A 14,234-nucleotide genomic window follows, 5' to 3' on the forward strand; every position below is an offset into this window, starting at 1 on the left:
GCTCCTCTCCCCCAAGTTTTAAAACATTCAACTCACGCGAATTCCTTTGCGTTGCCTTTGCATCAAAAGCACCGCCCCCCTCGTGTCGCCTTGCCCACCTGACAGGAACTCGCGGCTCTAGCGTCTTTGCATTGACTTTGTATGTAAACTCACCGCCCCGAATGCTCGCTTCGCTTTTGGCTTGAAAGCACCATAAGTATTTCACTCACATATGCCCATACAAATAAATACATGCAAACCGGAAAAATTATTTACGAGCACAGTAAAGACTACAACCTACCGTCATTGTCAACCATCTCTCACCCCCACTGCTAATCCTTCACAGCATAGTCAGACTGGCCACTGGGAGCAATATCATACCAGTGGAAAGTTATATAGTATACTGTTATATGAAATTATAATGAATATAGTAACATATAATTAATATATTATACTAAAAGTATATGCTAATAAAATTATATTTTTATTTAATGTTATAATATTGTACTAATACACTTATTTATACTAGAAAGTCATCCAGGTGGGCAGATATAGATTTAGCTAGAGTCCGGATGCCATTGTGCCAATATGTGCTCCTTCTAGCCATCTCCTCCTGAGAGCAACAGGTTCTGTTTTTATATTTTTAACTTATTGTTAAAAATATTGTTCAGTAATCTTGTTTACATAAAATCTGGCGTGGATGGTGCTGGTGTGTCGCGTATCTGTGCCTGGTTCAAAAATCCCACATTCCACAAGCCGCAATGCACCAATGACAGTAGAGTTTCCTGTGATGAGTGTTTTAAAAAGTTGTCCATGTTTTAAAAGCTGTTTTAAATGTGTCAACTATTCAAATGAATCGTTTTTTAAAAGCTTTGTCAATTGTCAAATCATAATTGCAAACAAGGAGAAGGAGCACGCACACACGCACACACACAGTCCTATATTCACAGTAGCTAGAGGAAAAAAGTTAGCGTAGAGCCCTGACTTCTTACATACTGCAGATGTTTATTGTACATCTGATCTTTTAGAACCAAACCACTCTCACACTACTGAAGTCGCTCCCCTTTTTGGAGCTAACTCCTCCACCGTGGAGCTGGACATACCGTTGCATGTTGTTGCAGTGTGTGACGGTATGGACTCATCACGTCAGCAAGTTGGAATAGTGCCATTACCACAATATGATTTTTAAAAATATCATTAAAATATTATACCGATAAAGTGTGAAAGATTGGCTGTAGGTCTTTATAAGAAGCGTCCCTCGAAACATCTTTGACAGTTTAATGTTTCAGGACGCACACCAAGAAGGTGAAAAATCTCCAGATGCTTTATTACAGAAAAAAGCTGTCAATATACTATACTACTTAAACCACACTCTTTTAATACATGGCATTGGCTGTGTAAAATGGTCCATCAGCTCTTTTAGGGTAAAATGCTTTGTTGCATAAAATAGTATTTTGACATGTGATGTCTAGGTTCTCCTCTCCACCACTCCACAAGCATACATGGAGCTCAGCACAGCAAACATTTGGGAAGTTATGGCTATAATATTAAGATTGGCAGCCAGACTATTGCTGAGGGGGAGTTTGATGAAACCAATATTAGAGGAAATGAGCAAGAGTCATATTTACATACTTTAAGCCAGTGCTCACCCTCTTCGAGTAGTGCTTCCAGATAGAAAACCCAGAGGGAAACAAATTCAGACCATAACACTATTCCAGTCTCACCACTAATCAGCAGCATGACCGCATCATAAATGCTTTCCAAACAACAACCAAAACCTAAGTCACTGCAATTAATTAGCTCATTCACAATTAACACCAAAGCACATAAACAAACCAACAGACTAGTAGGTAACTGATAGTGCCAGTAAAGCCTGTTTATATACAGTCTATGAGTAAAACACACAAACAATGACCAGGGCCCCGTTTCAGAAAGCGGGATTAGTGAAAATTCTGAGTATGTTAAACTGGAGATGAGGGAAACTCTGGGTTTTCCGTTTCAGAGAGCAAGATCAGATAATCCTTAGATCAGTAACTCCGGCAACTAATGCTGTGAACCTAAACTCCTCGGGAGGAGGTTAGGTCAATCTGTCATCGATGAAAGGACAGATCTCCGCACATCGTGGATTTATCCTCAGCCTAGAATAAAATCTAAACCCTGCTTTCTGAAACAGGGCCTAGCAGCAAATACTTAGCTTGCTGAAGCGAAGCAGTGTTTTGGCGGCCCAGTGGACAGTGTAGCAGGGTCTCCTCCTCTCCGGGTCTCAAGTTGCTGATAGGAAAGGTCGGCAGCTCAGGTGAGAAACTACCGACGAACTGAGCTGCAGAATAAGGTCAGCAGGAGAGCGCAAACACGGATATGTTGCCCACAAAACCAGCATGAAGCGACTTGGTCCGACTGTTGACAGGTCAGCTTGATTACAGACATGCTGCATTAGCAGTGCAACAGTAACATGGCAGCGCGAAAGAGTGAGAGGAGCAGCGACATTTTAAATATCCCGCCATATTGAAAAGTGTACGTTGGGTATACACTCAGTGTTTGTTAGGTACACCTAGCTAAGATTAACCGAGATTAACCCATTCTAACACAGCAGCCCTGCTCCTTTAACTGTTTTAGAGAGCTGTTGATTCAACTTTATGATTATTTTAGAGGATGTAGTTTGTAGTGCTGTTGAATTTTATTGCATTATATTAAGACTACCCTCATTAATATACATGGGGTGGACAAACATACACAAAATGCGCCTTTCTAAAAATTTCAACAAAAATTGACCATTATAACATACATCACGATTGCGGCTGGATTCAGTGTAGCAGCCCAACAGTGTATACTTGAAACATTTATTATTGAAATGGTTAATAGCTATATCAAATTATCTTGATTTCTGGCTGCATACAGCAGGCCTTTTTCACAGATTTGACATTAGTAGAAAGGCACAGGTGTAGATTATAAAATGAATGATAGAATAGAGCCATCATTATGTCTGTTATCACCTGTGTGATGAGACAAAATGTCCACTGTGAAAAGGGTCTGATGGTCTATGCAGAAGATGCCCTTCATTTGCGTCTCAGAGGCAGTAGCTTGGTAGTAGTTTGACAAAAAATCTTAACTCAGGGTCCATTTAGCTCTCAACTCTAGCTGGACTGAATTTTTGTGGATGATACCAATACCAACCTGTGAGAGTTGACTTTCTGTTTATTAACAAAAACATAGCTAAAAGTTGTGACCAAATGTGTGCTGAGAAAGGACTTTGCTGTTGGACAAACTGTGTGAATAGATCACTGTTTCAGAATTATGTTATTATGTATTACTCAAATATGTCTGTCCAGCATGTACACTGACAAAGATATGTTATCTGTGGTCTTCCTCAACTGATGGAGATCATTTGCTATCATGTAAATTAAGTACAGTGTATATGGTGGTGGTGATGGTGTCTTTGTTTTCTGCCTCTGGCATATGATGTGGATGACCTCTTGATCTTTCTCCAGCTCCATCCACTGACTCCTGGCCTATGACCTTTGACCCCTTCCCACTCCACACAGTCTCTTTGTCAGGTTCATGGCATTTCACTGATGCACTTGTCATCACAGTTGTTACATATGATGTCAAACACCACTCCAGTTTTCCTCTCTGGGGTGGGGTGCTGACTGAGATGCTATGACAGATGTAGCAGTGTTCATTCTGGTTGTACGATTGGTTGAACCTTGAATTTGATCCATTCTTGGAAAATGTAACCCTGAACCTGTCATCTAAAACTACCAGTGTTAAGATAATTAAATGGGTTGCATATTGCTTGTTTTCAGTCAGCACAGATGTCTTTGCAATTAACTGATTTATAATTAGATGTTTGTGTTGAATGAGAATGAAGTATTGAATAGCCTTTTGTTATTGGCAAGGCAGATGTACATAAAATATGATTCCTTACTTCCTTGACTGAATCACTGTTCTTTGAATCGTTGTTTATCTGTAATGGATTTCCTGTGGCTGTTTTATGTTTTTTTTACATTTTGCTTTATTTTTTTAACCTCTTTCATTCTTCTTTATGTAAGAGGTTATTATGTCATTATGGCTAGCTGTGCAACTGACATGTACTGTAGCTTTAACCTTCACTTGTTCCCACTGTGCAAAGTGATTGAAATGCTACAAGAGAGCCCTGCCATTTATCAACTATGTTTACTGGAAATCATAAGGAAGCTCTTGCAATTTTAACATCAACACCACTCCCTTCATGAGTAAAGCTTTACATACATGTGGGTGTCAGTGCAATAGTAAATGGAGATCATATTAAATTGCACCAATGTGACTTTAAATTGAATACAGTGCGATAATAGCATTTACTTTGCACTGAAGGGGTTTATAAGCAAGGGGAACAGCAGTATGATAACATCATCTGAAGTAGGTAGGATCCCTCAATTTCACCCACAAGACACCCAAAGATTAAAATCACCCACAAAACCATGTCTTGACGGTTTTTGACGGCCGGGGTTTATCTGTTGTTTTCAAACCTCTACATACCTGATTGAAGATAATGAGATGAGGCACATCACTACGACAAATGAGCTCTTCTCCATTCCCGGGAAGTGAGAGAGAGTTGCAGAGGCCAAGAGAGTCTCTGAAACAGCTGATTAGATTACCCTGCTGGGGCTGTAGGCTGCGGCTGCCACACCGCCACTCACCTCAGCTGCCCTCTCCTCCATCTCTCATCTTTCATTCTTCCCAGGCTCGTGGTCCAGTCCCTGCAGAGTAACACCTCCCCCTGTAGGATCAAGACAGGACTTCAGCCTAGAAACCTCAAACGCCTGGCCGCATCACATGAAGGCTTCTGAGGTGAGCAAACCCCCGCGGCACATGTTTTGGATTATGTTTTAATTTTCTTTCATTTCACAAGGAAATAAATCATTGTGATTTATGCTGTTGGTTAAAGACTACTCGGGAGACAGATGGTGCATGTTCAATGCCTGTTATGTTACAGTTTCCCCCCGTAATGGTTTAAAATTTCACTTAAGGACTAGTACAATAGGCATCACTGATACAAACATCTGCAAGGTTTAGAAACATCCTGCATGTCTGATTAGTGTGGAGAACTGTAAAGAAAACAAGAGCAAGAGCATGTCCAGTGCTGTTTTATACAGTTTATGGTCCAGCATCAGAATACATATTTCTTGTATTTGACAGTCTAATACAACTTTGTGCCTTTGGGGCAGGTTAATATACTCAATTTCAGTAACTGCCTTCATGTTATTTAAAATGCCAAATTTTTATGACAAGTCAGTGAAGGACATTACATTCTGAGAAATTAAAGTGTCCTGTACCACACTGCTTAATGAGCCTAAACAATAATTGGTAGGGTGTGTGTGTGTGTGTGTGTGTGTGTTATGGTCACATAACACATGAGGGTGCACAAAAACTTGTCTGGTTTTATTAGAGCCACTGACAATTAATGTCAAGATCTTAAAAGGTCATCCAGACTGACTCAGACCTACTCCTAAATATGTCACATTCAAGAAATGACAGTGGAAGAGAGTCCAGAAGATGAGATGAATGGTATACTAGTTTATTCATTATTCAATGATGAAGACATTTAGAGGTAGCTTATAATTAAGTCTTTATGACTTCATACATTTTTCAGATGTTTTTCAGCTCAGTATCTGAAAGATTATGAGGCCAGTAAGCATCAGTGGCTCTCCCATAAATACAGGGTCAGGTAATACCTCAGACAGATTGGATTGTGAAATGAAAAGCTGCAATTTCTCTGCTACTCGTGGGAATCAAATTCCATGGGTAGCATCAAATGTTCAAGCTTTGTTGGCCCTGTCATGCATTTAGTTGATGGTTTACCGCCATTTCAATTAAAGAGCACAGAGACCAAACAGAATATAGCTTCTGCTTCAATTGGCATTTGTAATCTTAAAATGGGATTCTGTATGATTACAATGTTTTTTGGGTCATCAGCGATCTGGGACATGTTTTATGTGTCTATGATGCCCATACGCCTGGGCCAAACCACCTGCCTGAGCAGCGCGTGTGCACATGTCAACAGGTTAGGGCAGCCACACGGCCCGCGTAAGACTTAGCGTGTCACCTATTGTTTCTGCATGAAGCAAGCTGTTCTGAACAAAAATAGACTAGGAGAATGATCTGTTGATTCTCATAGTACCAAAATTATATCTATTAACTACAGTTTCATGGTGATCTGTCATTAAAGGTAATCGCCAACTACATGGAATCAACAATGATTAAAACCTTGAACGTCCTTATGGATGTAACGCTACCTTAAAACGGTTTGCTCTAAAAAAAAATAAAGTAGACAAAGAGAGTTATTAACATGAAAGTGCAGGACAAATTTGCACAATGCCTTTCATTTGAGACTCACTCGAAATCTGCATTTCGGCACTTATAGGGGAACATGTCCACTTTTCACTAAAAAGTGTCTGTTAGTGAAAAGAATACATTATAGATATAGCCCAATTTGTAGGTCTGATGGTATTGTTAATGTGATAAACAAACTTCCTAGTAAATGAAGAAGGGATTGATTGAGACAGTAAGGCACACAAAATATAGACAAGGCAACCATAACCACAACTCCTCAATTTATTTATATTTATTCCATTCCTTTGTATCCTTTGTAACTAATACAGTGAGGTTCATGGTGCAAGCTGTTTTTCTGATGTTGCGTCTATGGAATAAATGTTAATTCACCTGGACATTTTTTTTCTCCACCACAAACATCCTTTGTGTGTTAAACCCTTGTGATCTGCAAAGGTAAATCATTACAGTATATAGATATATAGCGAGGGGATTTAACATTTTGTCTGTGAGCTGGTTGTGGCTGTTACTGGCAGCCTGAGATGTTCCAGATGGTGGCAGGTTTCCCTTCCAGCAGACTGTCAGTCTTGGGTCTGAGCCAGTCAGGTAGGGCAAGTGAGGACAGCTTGGCAGCAATACACTGCGATACACAAGCCCTGGAGATGTTGTGGGATTTGAGAGTGCCGGCCGATCGCTGACCTGGATCAGTAAGAATTAATTCCGGTATCGACTACGTTAAATTCCTTGAAGATAAAAGGTAGTAAACCAGCATTTTCCAGCTTATAAATATGTACAAAATAGCAATGTTTTCTGCTAGTTTTCAACTTGCATGACATTTAATTGTTAGATGTCATAAAGGAGACGAACATGTTGCAGTCTTTAGTTCTTATCTGTATTGGTACTCTTTGTTTATTGAAAAGGTGAACACCAGATCCTAGAACAGTCACACTAGTAGACCTCCAAGTATAGCACAGACCTGATAATAGGCCCACCAACATGGTCATGGTAGGCTATGTTAGCAATATAACTGTCAAAGGAAACAGACATCCAAAGAACCACAGAGCATAGTGATACAGTCTCTCTGTAAGCAGTCTCTCAGTCATGATGCTGAAAAAGTCCCAAACAGGGACACTTAGATAAGTAAGGAAACGTAGTGACACCCTGGCTGCAGGTTCGTGTTAGGTCATGGTCTATGTGTGGAAAGATAAAGACGGAGAAACTGCTTTGATAATCTTTCATTATTACTGAGGTCACGGCACATTAAAGCGTTCCACTTACAGCAAATTGGCAGCTGCACCACCACGCCTGATTCCCCACCAGGCTGCAGGAGACACTGTTGTAAAATGCTCTCCACGTCACATTAGCTTTTATATCTTTGGTATTACCCCGCGACCCTGTATGCAGGATAAGCGGTTGACAAAGGATGGATGGATGGTTCTTCGGTATTATGTTGACGTATATGACAACAATTTAAATCCCCCACATTTAGCATGATGCATTATGTTTCAGCTACTGTTTTACCGCACCACAGTGGGATGTTCTAGCATGTATTTCCATACTGTACACACATGCTTACATTTTGTCTATTCTTAGCCTACATTCAGCCTTATTTTATTTAACTATTATTATCTGGATTTGGTATTGCGTATCTCGCTTCTGATTTTGTATTGTTTTGTCAGTGACATTTTATGCTCCCTCTCCCTTGCCTATTGATGGTTTCAACCAACTTTTTAGGACACATTTGGTAAACATAAAGAGCATGGCAACTGCTCAGAATTAACATCTTTCAATGAAATAAATAACCATGGAATTGCCATCACCAGAGTAAATAAATGTGTGGGTTTTCATGGGTGAACTTTGAACTATGCACTAATAGAATGACTAAAATAAGAGTCATTTTTACAATTACGCCTTTGTATTGGATAGAAGACAGTATGAATCTTATGTTATAGCAAACTATCAAGGAGTCACTTGTTAGTTGGCCAGTAAAGAGCAGGAATCCTTCCAGAAAACATCCAGGCGGACAACAGGTCGTGTGATTTATGCGAATAAATAATAATAATAATAACATCAAATCAAAAGTATGTGTCTTAACCATGAGGACACAAGGTTTCTTTTTGGTTTTTGCATACATAGTAGGTGCAATGGCTCACACAAAACTTTTTTTATCCACCTGTGATGGTAAGCAAAGGAAACAACCATTGATACTGAAATCTGCTGTGCTGCACTTCTGAGCAACTATCAGGACTATAAATGTTCAAATACCATCAAACTCCAGTCATCCCTCTTCCTCACATTAACCATAAAGGAGAAGTGAGTTTACAACAATGGTACTTGAGGACAACTTTGTACTCCGGGGTTATTTCCATCAGCAGTGTCAACTCGGGACAAGGTAACAGATCTTGCCAAAATTGTCTCTGAGAAACAGCAAATGTCTGGTTTTCCTGAAATCATCCCCTTCCGATAACAAACACGCTTGTTTACAACTGGCATTTCCGCTCACCAATCCTTTGTGACTCAAGGGTTCATCTTCACCTCGTATAACATCAAGATTTAATACTCCCTTTGCACCGGGAGATAAGCTACTATAGCCAACTGTTACGGAAATACAAGGCCAACAACATCCCAATAAAAACACTTATTTCTGCAAGAGGAAGTAATCCATCAAGCACGTGTTGTAATAAGAGAAAGGGTTGACCCTTCTTTTCTCCACTTCTAAGAACAACCTTCATCTCTTCCTATAAAGGAGATTTGCGCACTTACATCACTACATACCACAACGTAATCTGCTCAATGCAAAAGAATGATACCGTGTCTATATTAATTATTTTGAACGCCAGTAAATTGTTTAATGAAACTTAACCGCTCTCTCCTCATGTCTGCACATGTTTACAGTATAAATGCAGGAGTTTCATTGGTGATTTAAATACATGATGGATTTAAGGCCTTTGCCTGGAATATGCTTGAATTCAATGTAGGGCTGCAACTATGATTCAGCTGCTGGTTATTTTCTTGATTGACGGATTAATGGTTTTGTATATGGAATATAAATTATAATTGCCCAAACCCCGAGGTAGCACTTTCAAATATCTTGTTTTATTCAACCACCAAAACCTGAAGATATTCTGTTTACTATCATATATGACAAAGTAAAGTGGCAAATTGTCATATTCATGAAGCTGAAATCAGAGAATGTTTTTCAACACTTTTCTGTCATTTAATTTCAGTTCTACTTCAAAGTAATTTTTTTGTATTAACAAAAAAAAACGAGTGAAACGTAAAAGATATATTGTGATGGCAATGATAGCTAACAACTAATTAAACAACACAGCTGAATGTCAATGTGTTAAATTGTTGAATAGTATATAAAATCATACTCAAGAACAAAATATGTCCCAGAATGTGTTTTGCAGTTGTCGATACTTTTATATTGCCCAAACAGAAGATGAATGAGTTGAAATAGTGGGCCAAACGTTTCCATTTGGTTATGAACCTCTCTTTGTCATTGTGTAGCAGTTCCAGATGACACTTGCTGACATATTTGGAGTTTTGTTTCTAGTACTGGGAAATAATTGTTCACTGGTGAACACTAATGGCAAATATCTGTCCTAAACCACAGAAAAGCCACATTGTATTGGACCACTTAAAACGATTTCACAGTAAACTTTAGGTTGCTGTCGCAACATGTCATGTCAGTTTCATGGCACTTTTATAGATATCTGGCTCCCCCTTGTGTTTAAAACAGCACACTGCTAAAGTGGCTAGATACATAAATTTTCATTCCATAAAAACAAGTTATGAAGACAAATATAACCCGAATGTTACTTGCTTTTGGTAGTTTGTGTGTAATACTAGCCTTATTATCCTCATTACAGCAAATGGTCTGTGGTTTACATACTGTAGTTTAGAGGTATGTTTCAAAATTCCCTTCCAGTAAAGTAAAGCCAAAATGGATGCATGGTTGAAAATATATATTCAAATAATCTTTTTATTCATTCTATATAGTTGTACACCACTAAAGACAGTGATAGGAGCACACAACGGGCATGAACATTTGTCAGTTATATGGAGGAGGGAGGAAACTTTGCAGATAATAAAAAATAAGAACATTTTTCTTAATCGTTGCGTCGCTGAAAGTACATCCAAAACTGGAGAAATAAGACTGTATGTGCCAGATTGACTTCTTTCACTTGCTATTGGTTTTATTCTGTACAGAGGGACAATTTGTACAAAATTAATCTAGATATATAACACTACATGAAACAAGGTAAATCATATATACAATATTAAATGAGTCATATAGTACAGATCACATACAAAAGGACACTTTTAAGTTATCATGTTTTGGAAATATGTTAAAATTAAAAGATCTGCAAAGATCCTGCAGAGAAAGAGAACAAGCCACCAAATCATTTTTAAATCATCTCTTATCGCGGACGACTTGTTTTTCAGCACTAAAATAAACCTCAAATATTTCTTTACTCAAACTCATAAAGTCCATAAAACATCTCTCCCAGCAAGCAGAACTTTCATAAATGCAATGACCTCGACAACAGAAATCAATCAGTTTGGTGAATGGCATTCCTCCAGGGTAAACGGTACATGTTTAACATGGTAGTTTTAATTTACAGATTTTTGCATTCAAGCAAATACAGTATTAATACAGTTAACAAGCCATGTCACGATGTCAGTTTATTTTCAGCATCTGGCATTTTTGTGGCCATTATTGATACCAGTGTGTTTCAGCGTTGGGCATCCTGAATGGCCAGAAGAAAAATAAATCCAAAACCTGACATCTACGCCACTATCCTCCAGAGAAAAGACAAAGAAATACAACATCAAATATGAAGAACTATAGCAGACCTCCTTAGTTTAAACAATGGTACTGACTGAGATAGAGACAGACAAACAGACAGACACTCTAACACCTGAAATTAGGAATGGTAACAACACAAACAGGCCAAACAGTTACATTTTTCCTGGTAGCTCTCAAGATTTTTGTATTAATCACTTAATGTCAGTATGTTAATAGCTACTGAGATCACCGGCTCCTATGTTTGATAATAAACTAATTTCTATTTTTAATTAGAGGACATTAAAATCTTTATAGTATACAGTACCAATACACCTTCATGCTCTTTAAAAAAGGAACATAATGAGCAAAAATCCTAACGTAGTAACAGCTGCTGACAACTTTCAGTTCATTTTTAGGTGCTGAGACACAGCGTGACAGTACAGATCTGTGCCTCCTCTTCCATTCAATAAAAACTAATCGGATTATATTTTTTTTACAAAGACACACACACACACACACACACACACACCCCCACCCCCACCCCCCTTTCATTCAGGTTCATCTTCATCTACTATACTTACAAACAGTAAGTACCATTGTTTGAACTGCCTAGGCATCACTATGGTCTGGTTTTCAAATATTGCCAATGAACATAAGGAAGCAAGCATATAAAAGAGTGGTATATGGCACAAAACAATAAAATGGAAAGTATCAGATGTCCACAGGACAACTTCTACTTTCCTCGCCATTGCAAGGCTAAGGACAGGCCTCAGTTTGGTCTGGTGTACTAAACAAAACAAAATAACCAAAAACTCTTAAACACCAGTGAATAAAAGGCAAGTGTCCCTGTTAAAGTCACAGATGAAAACATGAAACAAACAAAGAACACAACGGTCTTGGCACTGACAAGATGTCCGTTAGATTGAGCACAAAATAAAGAAACCATACAACAGATGACAGGAAAGTCTTGTCTTTCATCCGACCAACAGGTTCTGTTTTTTGTTCCCTTTGACAGAAACGAAAACCAAAGAGCAGAGACCGAGAGACGATCCTTTGACAGTGAGTCAGTCAGTTCCTATGTTTCCATGTCCAATCCATTGTGAACATGTTTACGAGAAGGAATGAAGGAACCAGCGTTGTGCCGTCCGAGGTTCCACATTTACAGTGAGCGCACGGAAGGGGGGTGGGAGGTGGAAGGAGAAAGGAAGGTAAGAGGAACTGATGGAGAAATAACTGGAGAACACAATGAATGTGGCGAGGGCTAAAAGACACACACTCCCGCTCCTCTCCGAATAAAGAAAAAAACCTGAGAAAGCAGAAATCTGAGAGAGGTGGATACAGGGCTTCTGCACTGGGGTAGCAGGAATGAAGGAGAACTAAGGATTCTGGGTAAATTGATGGTGGGAGGAGGGATGGAGCGCCCAACATGGGTTGCCAGTGTTTTTCTGGCACCTGGACGAAGAGGATGTCCATGGCTGTCGAGGGTAGAAGGGGCAGTTGAACCAAGAGCCAGCAGATGGGGGGGGCCTAGAGTCCATCGTGGGTGGTCAACATGTCTTCAGCTCTGCGGTGGGACTCCAAGGCTTTTGTGGTGTAGATATCCTGAGGCAACTCAGACTTGCGTCGCACCATAGGCCGTTCTTTCCGCTGTTCATGCTGCAACTGAGAGGAGACCAGAAAAGTGAGGCTTAATTAGAAACACGTCATCGTCTCTTGTCAACTGTTCTGATCACATCTTCATGAGATGAAGCACAATTCAGTTACATCAAAATCTAATTTACAGAGGAAAAGCAACACCAAATTAAAATATGGCATTACAGGTATGACATTCAGCCGTACCTAGGCAAAAATATTATAACAACTTTAAATTAAATACACAGCATCAGAAGTCCTGCACTACATTTATGGAGCCCCAAAGTGTTCAATATTAAATATATAAACACATTGTCAGATAAACAACTACTTTAAGAGATCTAAGAAATGATTACTCATTGACAATGACAACTCAACTGATTATGAATTCTTATTCAACAGTGTTTTATTGGAGTAAAGTCATTTAAGAAGATTTTATTTCATAACTGCATTTTTTTTCGTTACATTTTATTTCTTTCCACATACCATAATTTTTTACATCATAATGACATTTTTCATGATAGTGGTAGAGTCACCAGTCATAATAAAAATGATGAAAGGACATTTCACAATATGAGGTTGAGATTTATTAATTTATCACATTATTACTACATTACATTATTGGTTCGGTCATACTGATTTCACACTACATTATTTATTTAATCTTGAATGCTTTGGGGCTCTATGCTACTTTAGACAACATGCAAGGAGAAACAGGCAGACAAAAATGAAAGCTCTTGATTCCAGTGTTTAGTCCACGGCCAGATTTGTTTTGTATGTTTTTATTTTATTAGTAGGTTGATTTTTAAAAAAAAACCAAAAACACACAACAACAACAACAACCAGTTTATCATTTACACAGAAAGTATACAATTATAATTACATTACAAGTGCTGGTCATATAATTAGAGTATCATCAAAAAGTTGATTTATTTCAGTAATTCCATTCAAAAAGTGAAACTTGGATATTATAATCATTCATTACACACAGACTGATATATTTCAAATGTTTATTTCATTTAATTGTGATGATTAAAACTGACAACTAATGAAAATCCCAAATTCACTATCTCCAAAAATTAGAATATTACTTAAGACCAATACAAAAAAAGGATTTTTAGAAATGTTGGCCAAGTATGAACATGAAAAGTATGAGCATGTACAGCACTCAATACTTAGTTGGGGCTCCTTTTGCCTGAATTACTGCAGCAATGCGGCGTGGCATGGAGTCGATCAGTCTGTGGCACTGCTCAGGTGTTATGAGAGCCCAGGTTGCTCTGATAGTGGCCTCCAGCTCTTCTGTATTGTTGGGTCTGGTGTATCGCATCTTCCTCTTCACAATACCCCTTAGATTTTCTATAGTGTTAAGGTCAGGCGAGTTTGCTGGCCAATTAAGAACAGAGATACCATGGTCCTTAAACCAGGTACTGGTAGCTTTGGCACTGTGTGCAGGTGCCAAGTCCTGTTGGAAAATGAAATCTGCATCTCCATAAAGTTGGTCAGCAGCAGGAAGCATGAAGTG

The 14,234-nt window shown here is 38.7% G+C and overlaps 1 long non-coding RNA gene across 1 annotated transcript; it reads left to right on the top strand.

Annotated features, from left to right (window-relative positions):
• Window positions 1–2,006: 2,006 nt before the first annotated feature.
• On the top strand, window positions 2,007–13,245 carry LOC123979409. Its single transcript, XR_006827224.1, has 3 exons — window positions 2,007–2,386; window positions 4,700–4,806; window positions 12,096–13,245. It is a non-coding gene; the product is annotated as an uncharacterized LOC123979409 (long non-coding RNA).
• Window positions 13,246–14,234: the final 989 nt, after the last annotated feature.

Source organism: Micropterus dolomieu, linkage group LG11, assembly GCF_021292245.1.
Source record: "Micropterus dolomieu isolate WLL.071019.BEF.003 ecotype Adirondacks linkage group LG11, ASM2129224v1, whole genome shotgun sequence".
In the NCBI taxonomy this organism is placed as follows: Eukaryota; Metazoa; Chordata; class Actinopteri; order Centrarchiformes; family Centrarchidae; genus Micropterus; species Micropterus dolomieu.